We start from the raw sequence: 16,193 nt of genomic DNA, 5'->3' as shown, positions 1-16,193 counted from the left end.
TCCAAGACCCTTTTAAAATTGTCAGAATATCTGTTATTGTAAAGTGCAGTCTTCCTATTTTATGAATGTAATACATTAATAACATTTTTGTTTAAGTTTTTATCTTGCATTTTTTATTATCTACAAGTTGTTTCTTTTTTTTTTTTTCACTTACATTCAGGTCTCTTTCATGTTAACATATGTTATGAATGATCTGATTGTTTTTTAGAGTGATTATCTTAAAAGATGATAAATCCGGAATGCTTTGGTGGACTTTGTCAACTAGTCTTCAAAGTAGAAGGGCAATCATGATGGTCTGCTTTGTGGAGGAAATCTCAGTGCCAATACTTACGTGTCTTCCTTTTGGGCTGGTCAGATTCCCAGAGACAGTTTTTCAGTCTAGTCCTTGCAGACTTGATTTCCAGTGTTCTAGAAGCCCATCAGTGATAGAAGATTGGGAATGGGGTAGTGGGATGGCTCTCAGCAGTCAGCATATAAATGTGTATATAGTCACTCTAACTTGTCAGTAAGGTAACCGTCCTCAACTGCTTGTTTCCTTGTGCAGAGGCCTTCTGGGGAAAGAGTCTGGAGATTTAAGTGTTTTCTTTCTTTCTTTCTTTCTTTCTTTCTTTCTTTCTTTCTTTCTTTCTTTCTTTCTTTCTTTCTTTCTTTCTTTCTCTCTTTTTAAATTTATTTTCGAGAGAGAGAGAGAGAGCACAAACAGAGGAAGGGCAGAGAGAGGAAGACAGAGGATTGGAATCAGGCTCTGTGCTAATGGCAGTGAGCCCAATGAGGGGCTCGAACTTACAAACTGTGACATCATAACCTGAGCCCAAGTTGGAAGCTCAACGGACTGAGCCACCCGGATGCCCCAAAATGTTTCTTAAGCAAACTTTTAAGGAATTCTTTACTTTAATTTAGCCCTATCCTCACTTCCACTCTTGGAGGTGCCTGATTCTGGACATCCTTGAATTTTGTGGAGGTTTTCTGCCCTAGCTTTGGTCGCATGTTAGCTTTTCCTACTGCCAGCTTGGAACTAACATTAGTCAAGTTTCCTAAACCATTCAGCACTAGTCCAACTGCTTACCGGATTCCCAAGATGGGTTGGTGTTTTCTATTATTTTTCTTCTTATGGTTTTATGCTTTAAAAATATTTCCTTAATGTTCTTTCTTCCTTCCTTTCTTTCTTTCTTTCTTTCTTTCTTTCTTTCTTTCTTTTTTTTTTTTTTTGAGGTTTCAGGAAGGAGCAAGAGTACATGCCTGTTTTTAGTTTGCTTCTTCACCTGGAAATCTCACTGAGGTTTTTCCCTCCCATCTTTTTGCTTCTTTAGGTTGTAACACCTTTCTGTTGACCTTTTTTATCTGTGAGGCCCAATGGTCACTACGGCTGTACCCTCAAGCCTTCTTCCATAGCTCCAATCCATAGGCCTACTTTATTTTTTTTTCCCTTAAAGCATTTTTATTTCTCTCTACTTAGTACTTGGATTTTCATGTGCTGCTACTGCTGAAACTATTACTACTACTATTTCTAATATTTCTACCGCTACCGATATAAATGAACACTAACATTTGCTGAATGCTGAGCACTATTCTAATTGCTATAGGTATGGTCTCTTAGGTCATCTTTACAACAGTTCTTTCAGTTACGTACTGCCAACACCTCCATTTTACAGATGGGAACATTAAGGCACTCTGAAGGTAAACAAGTGTCCCCCACATCACACAGGTCATACTTGGTGGAGCTGTATTTTAAAATGCAACAGTCTGAGTCCAGCGCCTGTGTTCTTAATTATTTGCAACAGTTATGAGAAGGAAATACACAAAGGAGGAAATGGTGCTCCAGAGAGTTCATATGATCTTCCCCAAGCTCCTTTGTGACTAGTAGGGGAGAGAAACAGAGGTTTGTGATAACAACTTCAGGACTCCACATTACCAAGATATTGCATTACCAAGATAAGTAATGCCCTTTTCTAATTAGCAAAACACTGTGTCTAACTGTTTCAGGTTTTCACTAAATTGTTGATGAACTGATTAAATACTTACCATGTGCTGCATGCAAAGGCAATGTGTGGTGTTAAAAATACACTTCCAGCATTTCAACATTGAATTACAATTTGAGAACATTTAATCCAACTGCCTTATTTGGCAGATACAGGTGATACTCAAAGAAGCTGAGTAACTTATCCAAGCTTACACTGCTAATTACTAAAGAGGCGGTGTTAAAACTCAGTCCTCAAATGTACTCTTGTGTGTGCATAATGAGATAGCTTTCCAATATCTCGTATTGTTAGCAACTTAAAAAATAAACAACATTTTTCTGTAGTGTTTGTTTAGTTTAACTGAAAATCACTTTATAGAATATATTTTGTCCTGCAAATAAAATTTCTGTATGTCCGATATTATTTTTCATAATAAAATAGAGTTGTTTTCCAACTGATGTATTTTAGCCTCTAAAGCATGATAAAAATCACACAACATAGCAAACTCATAAATATCTATGCTGTTTAAAAGTGTTTTGTTTTTTCCTGCTAAAGCATGCATGACTCTGAAAAAGAGGTCACGGTATCGATGCAGCCCTGAAACTTAAAATACCACAAATCAGAAACAGGGTTTATTCTTCTTTTTTTTTTTTTTTTTTTTTTTTTTTTGATTCCCAGAAGAGGGCCTGTGTTCTATGCTCTGTCTCTTTAAACTTAGTCTTGGGTTTTATCTGAGTTCCAAGGTAAATATTCTTTAAAAGTCTAAATCTCTTAGCTGTTCCTTTAAAAGGTTTATCTTGTGCACGTACTGCTTGTTTATTTAGCAACCGTATGAAACTGTTGAAGTGTTTGTTTAGTAGCCTTTCTCAATTATTTATGGTGAGAGCCAACTAATCCTTGGTCACAGTGAATTTCATGTTCTGGGAATCACTCTTCTGATTGATTATATTGGGAATCTCTCCAAAGTGATTAAGCTTACATTAGTGTTACACCTTCAAGCACCTTTCCTCAGAGAGAAGTGAGTCACTCTTTGCACACTTGATCTTATCCCCAAAGGAAAGTTTGGAAAACGGGTATGCCCATGGATATTGGGAAGGGATTAATGATTTCCATATTCATTCATTCCTCTCTCTCTCTCTCTCTCCCTTTCTAAGTCTTTAAGGTGCGAGTAGAGAATTGAGGGAGCCTTAGTCAGGCACTCCGAAGAAACTGGAAAAGTAATGAAGACAGGAGCAAAATATAAAAACTCACAGCAAATATGTCTTACCAGAAATGTCAACAACACAGGGGAAATGCAATCTTTGGCTCCCCATCCTATCTTAAGTCTTGGCAGTTTTACAATTCAGGGCAAATGACCAGCCTGCCCTGAGCTCTACTTCCCTAGTTCACAGAAGGGCCTCAGTACTTTTAAGAAAAGGGAGTGTTCAACTTCATTTTTGAGGGCAAAGATTAGAATCATAGAATGTTAGCACTCAAAGGGAATTCATAGATCATCTACTTTCTAGTTCAATCTCTTTGTTTCACAGTTGAGGTCGCTCTGAGGCCAAGAGAAAGGATATAAGTTTTCCGGAGTCATATGGTAAGTTAATGGCAAGGCATTGATCAAAACCCACCCAAATCTTGATTCTCAGACTAAAATGTCAGCAACAATGCATTAAAATGCAACCAAAATCCAAGCTACTTAACTTGGCTGACCTTGTCTTCTGTCACTCTCCTCGTTATTCCCCCTGCTGTTGCCACATTGGCCTTCTTGATTCTGGGACATACCAAGTCACTTCCTGTCTCCAGATCTTGGCAATGGCTGTTCTCTGGGCCTGGAATGCTGCCTCTTCCCCCTGCGCATCTTGCTCATCATAGGTGTTTTCTTGTCAACAGATCTGAGTCTCAGTCTAAATGCCATTTCCTCAGTGAACATTTCCTGACTAGGTGATACTAAGTAGACACCCAGGATCTCTTTGTCTCATCGTATCATCATATTTTATTTCTCAGCATCGCACTTACTCCAGTTGATTTTTGGTTGTGATTGTTCTTCTAATGGAATGTAAGCTCCATGAGTGTATTGATCTTGTTTGCTTATTGTGTTCATCAAGGTTTGAGGATATGCCAAGCACATAGTAGATGTCTAAAAAATACATATTAAATAAATAAATAAAATAGTTGGAATACACACAGTAAAACAAAATCTCACGTGGGGCAGACATCTGTTTCACACTTCAATTTCACCAAGCTCTATGGTTTAGTCTTAATATTAATCTTTATAAATATACATATATTTCACAATCATATATAATACATATATTTATATATGAAAATGCATGCCTACATATATGTATACATATATATACACAAATATATATATGTGTGTATATATATATACACACACACATACACGTGTGTGTATGTGTGTGTGTGTGTGTATCTTTATTTATTCCAACTATTGGATCTTATCTAGATAACCAAATATTGGCATAAGAAAAGAAGAATAATGTGCATGCTATGACTTCTTATTGCATAGAAAGTCATTTTCCTAGGGGCCTTTTTGAATTTTACAGGTATCCAGTTTCTTTGAAAGTGTGAGTCTCCTGTGGTGTTAAGAGAACAGTCACTGACTGTTGGAGGTACAGAATGGTAATGGCCACTGTTCATCAATAGCTTCACATTTGAGGCAGCCTGGAGACACAGGAGACTATAATGAGAAGATACTTAGCACCCGCAAGTAGCCAAGTAGACTGAAATGCTCACTTTTTGCCTGGAACTTCCTTGATGTGAGAGTGATGTTTACATTTCTAGTCTCACTCCTTCAAACTTGACAGATTTAGGGTAGCCTGGGTGGAACAGATAAAGCCCAAAAGGAGTGGTAAAGGCCCATCTTCACTGTGCCTGCCTCCCTCTCCCCATGTGCACTCAGACAAGGGATACTCTCTCATTGGAATTGCACAGACACTGTTCCTCGTATGAGTACTTTCTTGTCAGATGAGGAGCGAGGGAGCTTCTGTAATACCCAGTGGTGGGGCAGAAGGGATTCATGGTATTGACTGTGGCTAAATGCCACAGACTTTCAGTATTTTTACTAAAATTAAGTAGATTTTCTCTTCTCTTTTTTAACATTTATTTATTTTTGAGAGAGAAAGAGGGCACATGTCAGTGGGGGAGTGGCAGAGAGAGAGGGATACAGGATCTGAAGCTGATAGCAGAGAGCCCGATGAGGTGCCGGAACCCAGGAAACTTATATCATGACCTGAGCCCAAGTCAGACACTTAACCAACTGAGCCATTCAGGCCCTCCCCTTCTTTTTTTTTTTTTTAATTGGAGGTCAGTTGACATACAATGTTACATTAGTTTCAACTGCACACATGGTGATTCAACAAGTCTGTACATTACACTGTGTTCCCCACAAGTGTAGCTACCATTAAGTAAATTTTCTTGAATCAATGTTTTTCCATTTCCTGTATGCCTTTAGGAAAATTTCTAGAGACATTAAATGATTTAAAAAAAATAATTTTCACCATTTAAATTGTTTGCATGGGGGGTGGTGTGCTAAGCTCCTTATTCTTTCCTTCTGGAGGTCCTGAAAGAATTCATTTTTAAGATTAAAGCTATGTGAGGGGCATCTGGGTGGCTCAGTTGATTGAGCATCTGACTTTGGCTCAAGTCATGATCTCGTGGTTTGTGAGTTTGAGCCCCACGTTGGGCTCTGTGCTGGTAGCTCAGAGCCTGGAGCCTGCTTCGGATTCTGTGTCTCCCTCTCTCTCTCTGCCCCTCCCCTCTTCTCTCTGCCCCTGCTCTGTCTCTCTCTCTCTCGCAAAAATAAATAAACATTAAAAAATTAAAAAAAGATTAAAGCTACGTGAGAGAAATCACTTCTGTGTACTTTTAACTTTTATTCCATCACTCTCCTACTCAGATGCTCCCAAGGATTACCCAATGCTTTGAGTCCACATTATTCTGGGAGATAATGTTCTCTAGAATCCAGCTTCTTCATTTTTTCCTTATTTTTCTACAATATTCCACATTTCATAGCACCTTAATTTCATACAGGTTGGTTCACCTATCTTCTGTAACTTACTTGTACATTTGAGTTTTTTGTTTATGCCTCTCTGTCTTTTTGTCCAAAGTGGCCAGGCTTGTCCTTCATGGCCCATTCCAGATATTCACAGACCATCAGAGCTAAAAAATTAACCCATTCACAGGAGCAACAGGACCTTTTCTACTAGATTGTTCTGTATTGCTCTTACTTTGTTACATACATGCCATTTGTACCCAACTTAACTTTTAGCACCTGAGGTAGAAATTATTTCTTATGCTTTTTTACTCCCTTTTGATGCCTGACCTAGGACTGACCACTCAGTGAGTATTTTGTGAATTTTGTGGAGTTAATTCTCTGTTCATATTCAATTCCTGCTTACAGGAAACTCTCCTCTTCAGAGGAACAGGCATAGTCCTGAGAGATGAGCTTCTAGTTAAGTTGTAAATGCAGAAGTCTTATGAACTTTGTTTAGTTTATGGCTCTTAATATGAAATGTATCTCAAGTGTTTGCTCATTAATGCTGTATTTGTAGTTACAGTGTACGAATATACCCAGTTTTGGTTGTCTAAAACACCTCATGTTGGGGATATTATTCTAAGGATCCGATGACTAAAGTTTACCAGGAAAGACAGTCTCTGGTCTACAGAGTCATAATATCCCATTCAATATATGGTTATTAAAATAAGACATCAAGTGTGATGTCATGAACTTAAAAAATGGAAATCAGATACAGCATAACCCTAGGACCTTAGAATCAAATGGAGAAGATTCTAATAAGAAAGAAGAAAAATAAAAACACAGCACATATATAAGGCAGACAGTGTCACTGGAACAGTGTATTGTGAATCTTTGAAGTCCCTCAACTGAAGGACCCTGTGCAGTTTCTCAAGGCACTTGAGAGCCTCCACGGTCTTGAAAATAGACAAGCTTTTATAAAATGAACATGATGGGGCTTCCAAACAGAAGAGATTTAATGAAGTCCCAGAAGGGAGACTGCAACAGACTTTTGGAAAATTATGGGCATTCCGATAGGTTTATATCATAAGGTGTTTATCATGATAAAGTGCAGCAGGATACACGAACGGGCATTCAGGTTGGACCAGAGCCTGAAGAAACTCAAGTGGCAAGTTGATGAGTTTTTAGTTTATTTAATTCTCACCATTAGGATAAAATTGAGTCACTGAATGTTTTCAAATCAGGGACTGAATGTTTAGATCTAGAAATGCATTGTCCATGGACACCTGGGTGGCTCATTTGGTTAAGCGTCCATCTTTGGCTTCGGTCACGAACTCGCAACTTGTGATTTGGAGCTCTACTGTCAGCACAGAGCCTGCTTCAGATCCTGTGTCTCCCTCTTTCTCTCTCTCCCCCTCCCCCACACACATGCACACTCTCTCTCTCAAAAATAAAAAATAAAACATTAAAAAAAAGAAATGCATTATCCAATATGGTAGCTACTAAACATGTGTAGCTCAATTAACTTAATTAAAATAAATTGAAACTCAGTTCTCTAGATGCACTAGATGTATTCCAAGTGCTCCACAGCCTGATATGGCCTAATGCCTACCATATTGGACAGTAAAAAGCATTTCTATCCACTCTGGAATTTCTAATGCACAGTATTACACTAGATTTTAGACTCTGACACCAGTATAAAAAAGAATTTATGGAGTTTGGGAAGCAGAGATGCAGAGATGAAAAAGAAGCAGTGTAACTGATAAGATGTTCTCAAAGTAATCCAGGTAAAAGGTAACTGGAGGCTGAACTAGAGGAATGATAATGTGTGGAGAGCTGAGGAGACATGTTACACACATTCAATATACACAGGGGATTCTATTAACTAATTGTTTGTTAGGCATGAAGGGAGGGAGATGAGTATTCTAAAACCCTGAGTGGCTGGGTGGGAAGTGGTACCATTCATAGAATTTAGTGGTAAAACAAAAGGAATTAGTTGATGAGATTATTAAAATAATGAGTACAGTCAGTAATGTTGGATTTGAGTTTCCCGATCCAGGTAGAGATTTCTAGGAGGGTGGAAAGAATATGTTGGAACTTGTGATAGAAGAATATATTGATACCCAGTATTTCTTACATACAGGTGGTGGTTAAAATCATTTAAGAGAGAGAGAGAGAGAGAGAGAGAGAGAGAGAGAGGGAGAGGGAATAGGGCCAAAGAAAACATCTAGTGGTATTTCATTATGTTTATTTCCCTTCTGTTCAATTCTTGATTAAATTAATCTAGGTCAGAATTTCAAAGTTTATGCATTGTTTCTGATTATTTTAATATTATCGTGGTTTCTTATGAATGACTTTGCATGCCCAGAGACTCAAAGGCTAGTTTATTTCTTCAAGGCACCACATGTACATTTTGTCAGATACCATCAAATGATTTGAGATACTGAACTTTCCTTGTATAGTACAAATGACTAACCTTGACCCAGAAAATGGAGTGGTATTTGCAGTACATTTTTTTAGATTAAAATAAAACTGTTGAAATAACAGCACACATTACTCACTGATTTCTAAATTTGTATCCATATATCCTTAAAGGATATTCTTTTATTCATTGAAAGCAGTCAGTGAGTATTTACCGATTACTGATTATTTACAAGATGATGAAATACAGGAGGTACAAGAATTTCTACAACTCAGATCCTTGCTGATAAGGATTGACATTTCAGTGAGAGAATAGATTATGAACACACATGATCACAGCCCAGCGTGATCAGAGCTAGGCAAATATCAGTTAAAGAAAGCGTTAAGATCTATGCAGGCACAGAGGAAGGAAACATCGTCTAGGGGAGTTAGGAAAGTTTTTTTAGATAAAGTGACTTCTAAGGTAGCTGTTGAAGAGTGAAGAGTAGAGCACTTGCAGAGACCCCACATGTGGAAGACCTTGGGTGACTTACCATAATGCAGAGTCCAGATGAGTCAGGTGAGGCCAGATTCTGGTCAGCTTCTTAGGCCTTTCTAATGAGTTTAGGTTAATTTCGGAAGAAATACAATAAAGAGAAATCATTCAGTATTTAAAGTTATGAGATGGTATTATTGAGTTCCATTTTAGAAAGATACCCAGCACAGGTGGGGCAGGTGGACTGTCTAGAGGTGATACTGGAGGAGACACCAGTTAGAAACCTGCTGGTGTAAACTAGATTTTAGGGGGGCTGGTAAGAAATTGACACTAAAGAAATTTAGGAATCAATGACTACACTGAGCATTCATGAGACTTTAGGTATAAGTTAGAAAGAGCATCTGGAGTGATACCTGGACCTCTGGCTTTACAGCTTAAGCATAAAAACATGCCAGTCCTTGAAGTGAAATTTCTGGGAGAAGCAAGTCTTGAGCATTAAGATGAGCTCCAGTTTGGTAATAGTGACATTGAGGGTCCTTTGGATCATCCAAGGGGGGATTTGCACTTGGAGATATGGCTCAAATGGTTCAAATATTATCTCTTATCTGTATTGAATGACCTATTTATTCATCCTGTGCATAGTGGTCATTAGGGTCCCTAGTTTACTTCCATTCCATAGGTAATGGTGTGCCTCAAGCTCTGATATAGCTGATAAAAGATGAGATGTCATTTATTGAGCTGCTTCAGAGTAGGAGTGAATATGAGACTTTGGCACTCCAGGTTGTGCCATGGACTTAAATCTCAAATATCTTCTACTTTCTCATCCTGGAACATCCCTAAGAGATATTTCACTAATACTTTTCTCCCATAAAATATTCTCTCTTTGATGGCTGGCTCTCTCTCTCTCTCTCTCTCTCTCTCTCTCTCTCTCTCTCCCCCTCCCCCTTCCCTTCTCCCTCCTACTCCCACTCAACCCCTTTCTCCTTCCTTCCTTCCTTCCTTCCTTCCTTCCTCCCTCCCTCTCTCCCTCCCTCCCTCTATCCTTCCCTTCTTTCTTTCTTTCTTTCTTTCTTTCTTTCTTTCTTTCTTTCTTTCTTTCTTTCTTTCTTTCTCTTTTATCCCTTTCCTTTTGGAAATTTTTACCTGCTTGAAAGCTAAGTTTCTTTCCTGGGCATATCCCTAAGAACCCATTTACCCTTTCATTTCCATTTGCTGCATGACAGCCTTAGAGAACCAGTATTTTGGAGCTAGATGGGAACTTACGGGATACCTTGGGTAGTGCCGTGATTTTGCTGATTTTGAGTTTTCAGAGAGGTAAGAACTTGTTCAGCCACATCACTAGACAGTGCCTTGCATGCACTATTAGTTACCTGAATCCCTGTAAGTCCAATTCTTTGAAAGTGCTTTCTATTTATAATATAAATATATATATCATGGATTTTTAAAACATGAAACATGGGTTGTTGGTTACAAATGCATTTACATTGTGCATTAAGAAACACATTCTGAGAGGTGTTTTAAAATGTTTCCTGTAGCTCATTTGAACTTTATCACGATTGTTTATTAATTTGATGAAATTACCTTTAGATTTCCTGGTGAGTTTTTTTTTTTCAGTTTATTGAATAAGTGCAATAGTTTTTAAATTTGACCAGTACATTTAATATGGTTTATAAGTTTTGATTTGTTGAATTATAAATGTATTTTTAAATGCTGCCCTTTAAAACACATTTAAATTTTGTCTGGTTTTTTAATTAATATACATTCATTATAGAAATTATGGAAAATATTGAAAATTAGGCAGAAGATTTTAAAAAATCATACGTGTCTCATTAAAGTCATACAACACATATGATTTTACTGTAGGTTTCCATTTGTTTTTCCTCTGCATGTTAATGTGAATCTTCTATAAGAGAAAACAAAATTCATTTTTTTATACCTAACATTAAAATTTTTTTTTAATTTTTTTTTCAACGTTTATTTATTTTTGGGACAGAGAGAGACAGAGCATGAACGGGGGAGGGGCAGAGAGAGAGGGAGACACAGAATCGGAAACAGGCTCCAGGCTCTGAGCCATCAGCCCAGAGCCTGACGTGGGGCTCGAACTCAGGGACCGCGAGATCGTGACCTGGCTGAAGTCGGACGCTTAACCGACTGCGCCACCCAGGCGCCCCTAACATTAAAATTTTTTAATGTTTATTTATTTTTGAAAGACAGAGAGAGAGAGAGCACGAGCAGGGGAGGGGCAGAGAGAGAGAGAGGGAGACACAGAATCCAAAGCAGGCCCCAGGTTCTGAGCTGTCAACACAGCCCGATGCGGGGCTCGAACCCAAGAACCATGAGATCATGACCTGAGCCATAGACGGACACTTAACTGACTGAGCCACCCATGCACCCCTTTTTAACCTAATATTTAATGTATGTCCACAAAAATATCCTTATTAACAATTTTAGTGGCTTTGCAATAGTCCATCATGCTTCTATACCAGATAAACCAATCTATCAATGTCCTTATTTTTGGATACTTAGCTTATTTTCTTTTTTTTTTAATAGTATGTATAATATTACAAAGAATATTGTTGAATTTAAAGTTATATCAAATTTTACAGATTGTTTTCTTATAATAAATGTCCAAAACTAGAAGCACTGAGTGAAGAGGGATAAACATTTGTATATGAGAGTAATGATGTTGACCTGGGGTCAGCACAACATACATGCTACCAGTGACTCCTGAATCGTCTTGATGAATATGATTGGGGAACTCTCACTCTTGGGCTCTCCTAGGACCAGTAGAATACATTTCAAGATTGACTGAGCTAAAATATATAGTTCTTTACTGAGGAAGCAGAGGCTTTGCCTTGATCATGCTAACTTGCCCATGTGGGCCACAAACTTTGACTATATTAACAGCAGACTTATAACAATTAAGCTAATTGAGGTCAATTTTCTATACTGCTAGACTGTAGACTTTATAAATATATATTGCAGTTACACAGTCTACCTGAATATTTCATAGAGTCATAAAATCTTGGAGCTATAAAATACCCTTAGAAACATTCCAACATTCTGACTTCTCTATTGTGCAAATGAGACATTTTTTTTTATTTTTAAAATTGTTTTAGTGTTTATTTATTTTTGAGAGAGAGAGAGAGAGAGAGAGAGAGCAGGGGAGGGGTATAGAGAGAGGGAGACACAGAATCCGAAGTGGGCTCCAGGCTCTGAGCTGTCAGCATAGAGACATGGGGCTTGAACTCATGAGCCGTGAGATCATGACCTGAGCCAAAGTCAGATGCTCAACCGACTGAGTCACCCAGGTGCCCCTGCAAATGAGACAATGTTAATGAAGAAGGGAGGAACTTCCCCTTGGGTCATGCCAGTGCACAGCTGAAATCTAAGCCTCTTGATTCCCAGATAAGAGATTTTTACCTGAATACTAAGAATGAATAGTTATTACATTTGAACTGGGTTGAACTTTAATGCTCTTTGCTTCGTTAAAAAACTTGTCTCCCGGATTTCATTGACTCCCAGAGACTGATTAACATGGGTGAAGATAGACCTTGATTACAAATTATTTAGGAAGCAAAGATACTAGAACCTAATGTATTCTCTCTCTTTTTTTTAAAAGTTTATTGTGAGAGAATGAGAACAAGCATGAGCAGGAGAGGGGCAGAGAGAGAGGGGGAGAGAGAGAATCCCAAGCAGGCTCCCTGTCGTTAGCACGGAGCACAATGTGGTCCTTCGATTCCATGAATCGTGTGATCATGACCTGAACTGAAATCAAGAGTTAGACACTTAACCAACTGAGGCCCCCAGGTGCCCCTAGAAACCAGTGTATTCTGTTGGCACATCGCTTCATTCAATTCCTATAATTTTGATATCTATCAAAGAACAAATTATAGGAGAGATTGATATTTCCCACGATAGCAATGCAATATCTATAAGCTGCAATATATCAGAAAAGGAGTATGTTGCAGATATAGGTGGAGAAGGCTCTGTGGACAAGTAATTCTTTAGCTGGATCTTGAGGAGGAGGAGTAATATGACTCATAGACAAAGCAGTAAGGGCATTTCAAGTGAAGGGGCATTTTGTGCAGAAGTACAGAGGCAGGAACCTCAGCTGTGTTCCCCTGACTGTAAGGGTGAGAGGGTGGTGGCAAGGAGGGGAGCAGGGCTGCTACAAAAGTCTGCCAGGCCGCCAGACCACAGAAACCTGCAGGCTCAAAGGGGACTTTATTTGATGGAGGATGCTAAGCCAGTAAACACTTCCAACCAGGGGAGGAAGGTCATTTTGTATATAGAACAGTGAAATGTCGTTACAACTTGCCACTGTACAAACTGCATGTTTTGTGTCTCAATACAGTGCTGGGTTGATGTGTGCTTTGGCTTCATTAATCAAGGGGGGATTTTCTGAGATCATATTCACTGATAGGTAATTCACCCTTTCCTCCATTTCTATGAACAGTAATATTTTTAGAAATTACACCCGGTTGTTTCTCGAGTGAAGTAGCCACAAGAGCTACTAAAAGTAGTACTTTAAGTGAAATCCTTCTCTAGATGATCTTGCGCCTGACCTTCTGTACTTTTATCTCCCAAGGATCAGCTTGTGGTGTTAATTATGAGGTAAGTAAGCAGTTACTTCCTACAGCAAATCAGCCAAAGTCCAGGTTTGCTTTGGAGGTCTCCGGGATCAGAGCTCTGTGTTTCTTCAGGTTTCAATTTACCAGCCTCAAACCACTTAAAAGCAGGAGGAGGAAAGACTGGGGAGTGATCAGTTTACAAGTGACCTGGGAGTTCACAGCTTTCATCCCTGGAAATCACAGTCCATATAATAGGCCTTGTGCAGATACAATTGGGACAAATTGACTCAGGCGTCCTGCTTTCAGAAATGAAAATTCTTCTGTTCCCTTATCAGTGTCCCCATGCCTGAATTGTTGGCATCAAGCATTTGATGGAAGATGGTTCTTGTTCTAAGGTCAAATAGAGGATGTAGGTCCTGAGTAAGAGTGTGGGCTGTTAAATGGCACCCAACTGTGTTAATTGGTTAATAGGGCTCTAGCTAGTTTAGGGACTTAAAAGTCATGCCAGAGGAACTCTGCCTAGCAGGCTTTTTTCCTTTCTAGGCAAGTGAGAGTTGTAACTGTGAAACAAAGTACAGCCGGCACATCTCAAACCAGGCTACTGTTGTGCCAGATATTTTTGCATCATCTTTTCAAATATACTTTCAAATTGTTTGAAAGTTATTTTATAAGTTTTAAAAAAAGGCAGTGTTTCCAACCTGACACCTGAAGGTGACTTTTAGAGGCAGTCTGAGTCATCAGGAATCCAGGCTAGTGGGTATGGTGGTAATTGTTGGCAAATAATCATTCTCAGCAAAAAGAAATGCAACTGAAAAGAAAAGAAAAGAAAAGAAAAGAAAAGAAAAGAAAAGAAAAGAAAAGAAAAGAAATCAGATTTGCAAGCCAGTTCTCACGGCACGTTCCAAAGTAGACTAAGTATAGAATCTGGAAGGGATTGCTTTCTACATTCATTTGGATATAGAACGTCTGACTATTTATTAGGAATAAAGTAGTCTTGCTTTAAAGTAATGCATCAAAGAAACAATTGAAACAAAATTCTCTTAACATATCCTTACCATACATACAGGCACTTCATAAAGTCACAACCATTGTGAGGCCACAGCACCATCAAGTTATGGTTTATTACCCGATGGATGGATGATCATAGCAACTGTATTGATGTTCAGCTTCAGTACTGAGAAAGGATATTGCTATTAGTTTTTATCATTCATTGAGTAATGGTAATTATTCTCCTATTCATTGTTTATTCTATGCCTATAATATTTTTTAAAATTTAGTTCTAAACTTATAGCCTATTTGTAGGCTGTCAGTGGCTTCCTCGTGTCCCACAGAACAATGTCCAAATGTCTCACTCTGGCATATTCAAAGACTAGAATGTTCTTCCTTGAATTAGTCTATCCAACATCCTTCCAGGAATGCTATCTTCAGACCACATTAGACACGTCACAAGTCCCCCTGCTAATAGGCACAACCCCTATCTTAGTTATTACTTCTTCCAGAAGTCTCTACTATGTCTCTCTCAGGAGAAGCTCCATTCATTCTTCAAATGCAGCATACTCCCCATCTTTGTAATGAATACTCCCCATCTTTGTAAAATGCCAAGCTCATTCCCTTTAGTCCCTTTCTCACCATCTCATGAAATTGTCCCCTTTAAGTTACCACCTATCTCCTTGCTATCAAATCTAATGAACACTTTTAGGGGAGCCTGGGTGGCTCAGTTGGTAAAGCGTCTGAGTTTGACTCAGGTCATGATCTCATAGTTTGTGAGTTCGAGCTCCATGTCAGGCCCTGTGCTAATAGCTCAGAACCTGGAGCCTGCTTTGGATTCTTTGTTTCCCTCTCTCTCTGCCCCTCCCCCACTCACAGTCTTTCTCTCTCTCTCAAAAATAAACATTAAAAAAAATATCCAATGAACACTCGTGTTAGTCATGACTTCTCAGCAACATTTGATACAGTTAACTAACCCCCTTCTTAAAAAAAAAATTTTTTTAATGTTCATTTTTGAGAGATGGAGAAAGACAGAACATGAGCAGGGGAGGGGCAGAGAGAGAGGGAGACACAGAATCCAAAGCAGGCTCCAGTCTCTGAGCTGTCAGCACAGAGCCCAATGCTGGTTCAAACTCATGAACCGTGAGATCATGGCCTGAGCCAAATTCGGATGATTAGCTGACTTAGCCACCCAGGCGCCCCTAACTAACCCCCTTCTTAAAATATTTTTCCTTGGCTTTCATGACATGATACTCTCCTCAGTTTCCTCTGGGTTTCCTCATTCTCCCTGTGTGAACCGACTCCTTTGTTCCTTCACTAAACTGTTCTTTTCCTCAGCTTATCATTTACACGGTCAACTACTTAATCACTTCCTAGACATTGATCATTCCTAAATGTCCATGTTCAAGCTATCTCTCCACCGTATGCTTCAGATCCATATTTTCAATTGTCTGATGAATGGAAACACTTTGTCATCCCACAAGCATGTTAAAGTTAATATGTTTCACTTGATGTTTGTCATCCCACAAGCATGTTAAAGTTAATATGTTTCACTTGATGTCGTTATTTTTACTCTTAAATTCACCTTTTCCTAGCTGTTCAACTAAGACAACGGTACTATCATAATCAGCTTCTTAAATTCATAATCTGCTGTCGTCCTTGATTATTCTTTCCCCATATATGGTCAGACATAAAAAATAAATAAATTTCTAAATTAAAAAAGTCAAATAAAACTGTTTATCTAGAGCTAAATGATGATGATGATGATGATGATGATACAGATATATAGATAGAGG

Source organism: Felis catus, chromosome A3 (genome assembly GCF_018350175.1).
Source record: "Felis catus isolate Fca126 chromosome A3, F.catus_Fca126_mat1.0, whole genome shotgun sequence".
Lineage (NCBI taxonomy): Eukaryota > Metazoa > Chordata > Mammalia > Carnivora > Felidae > Felis > Felis catus.
This window is presented reverse-complemented; position numbering follows the sequence as displayed.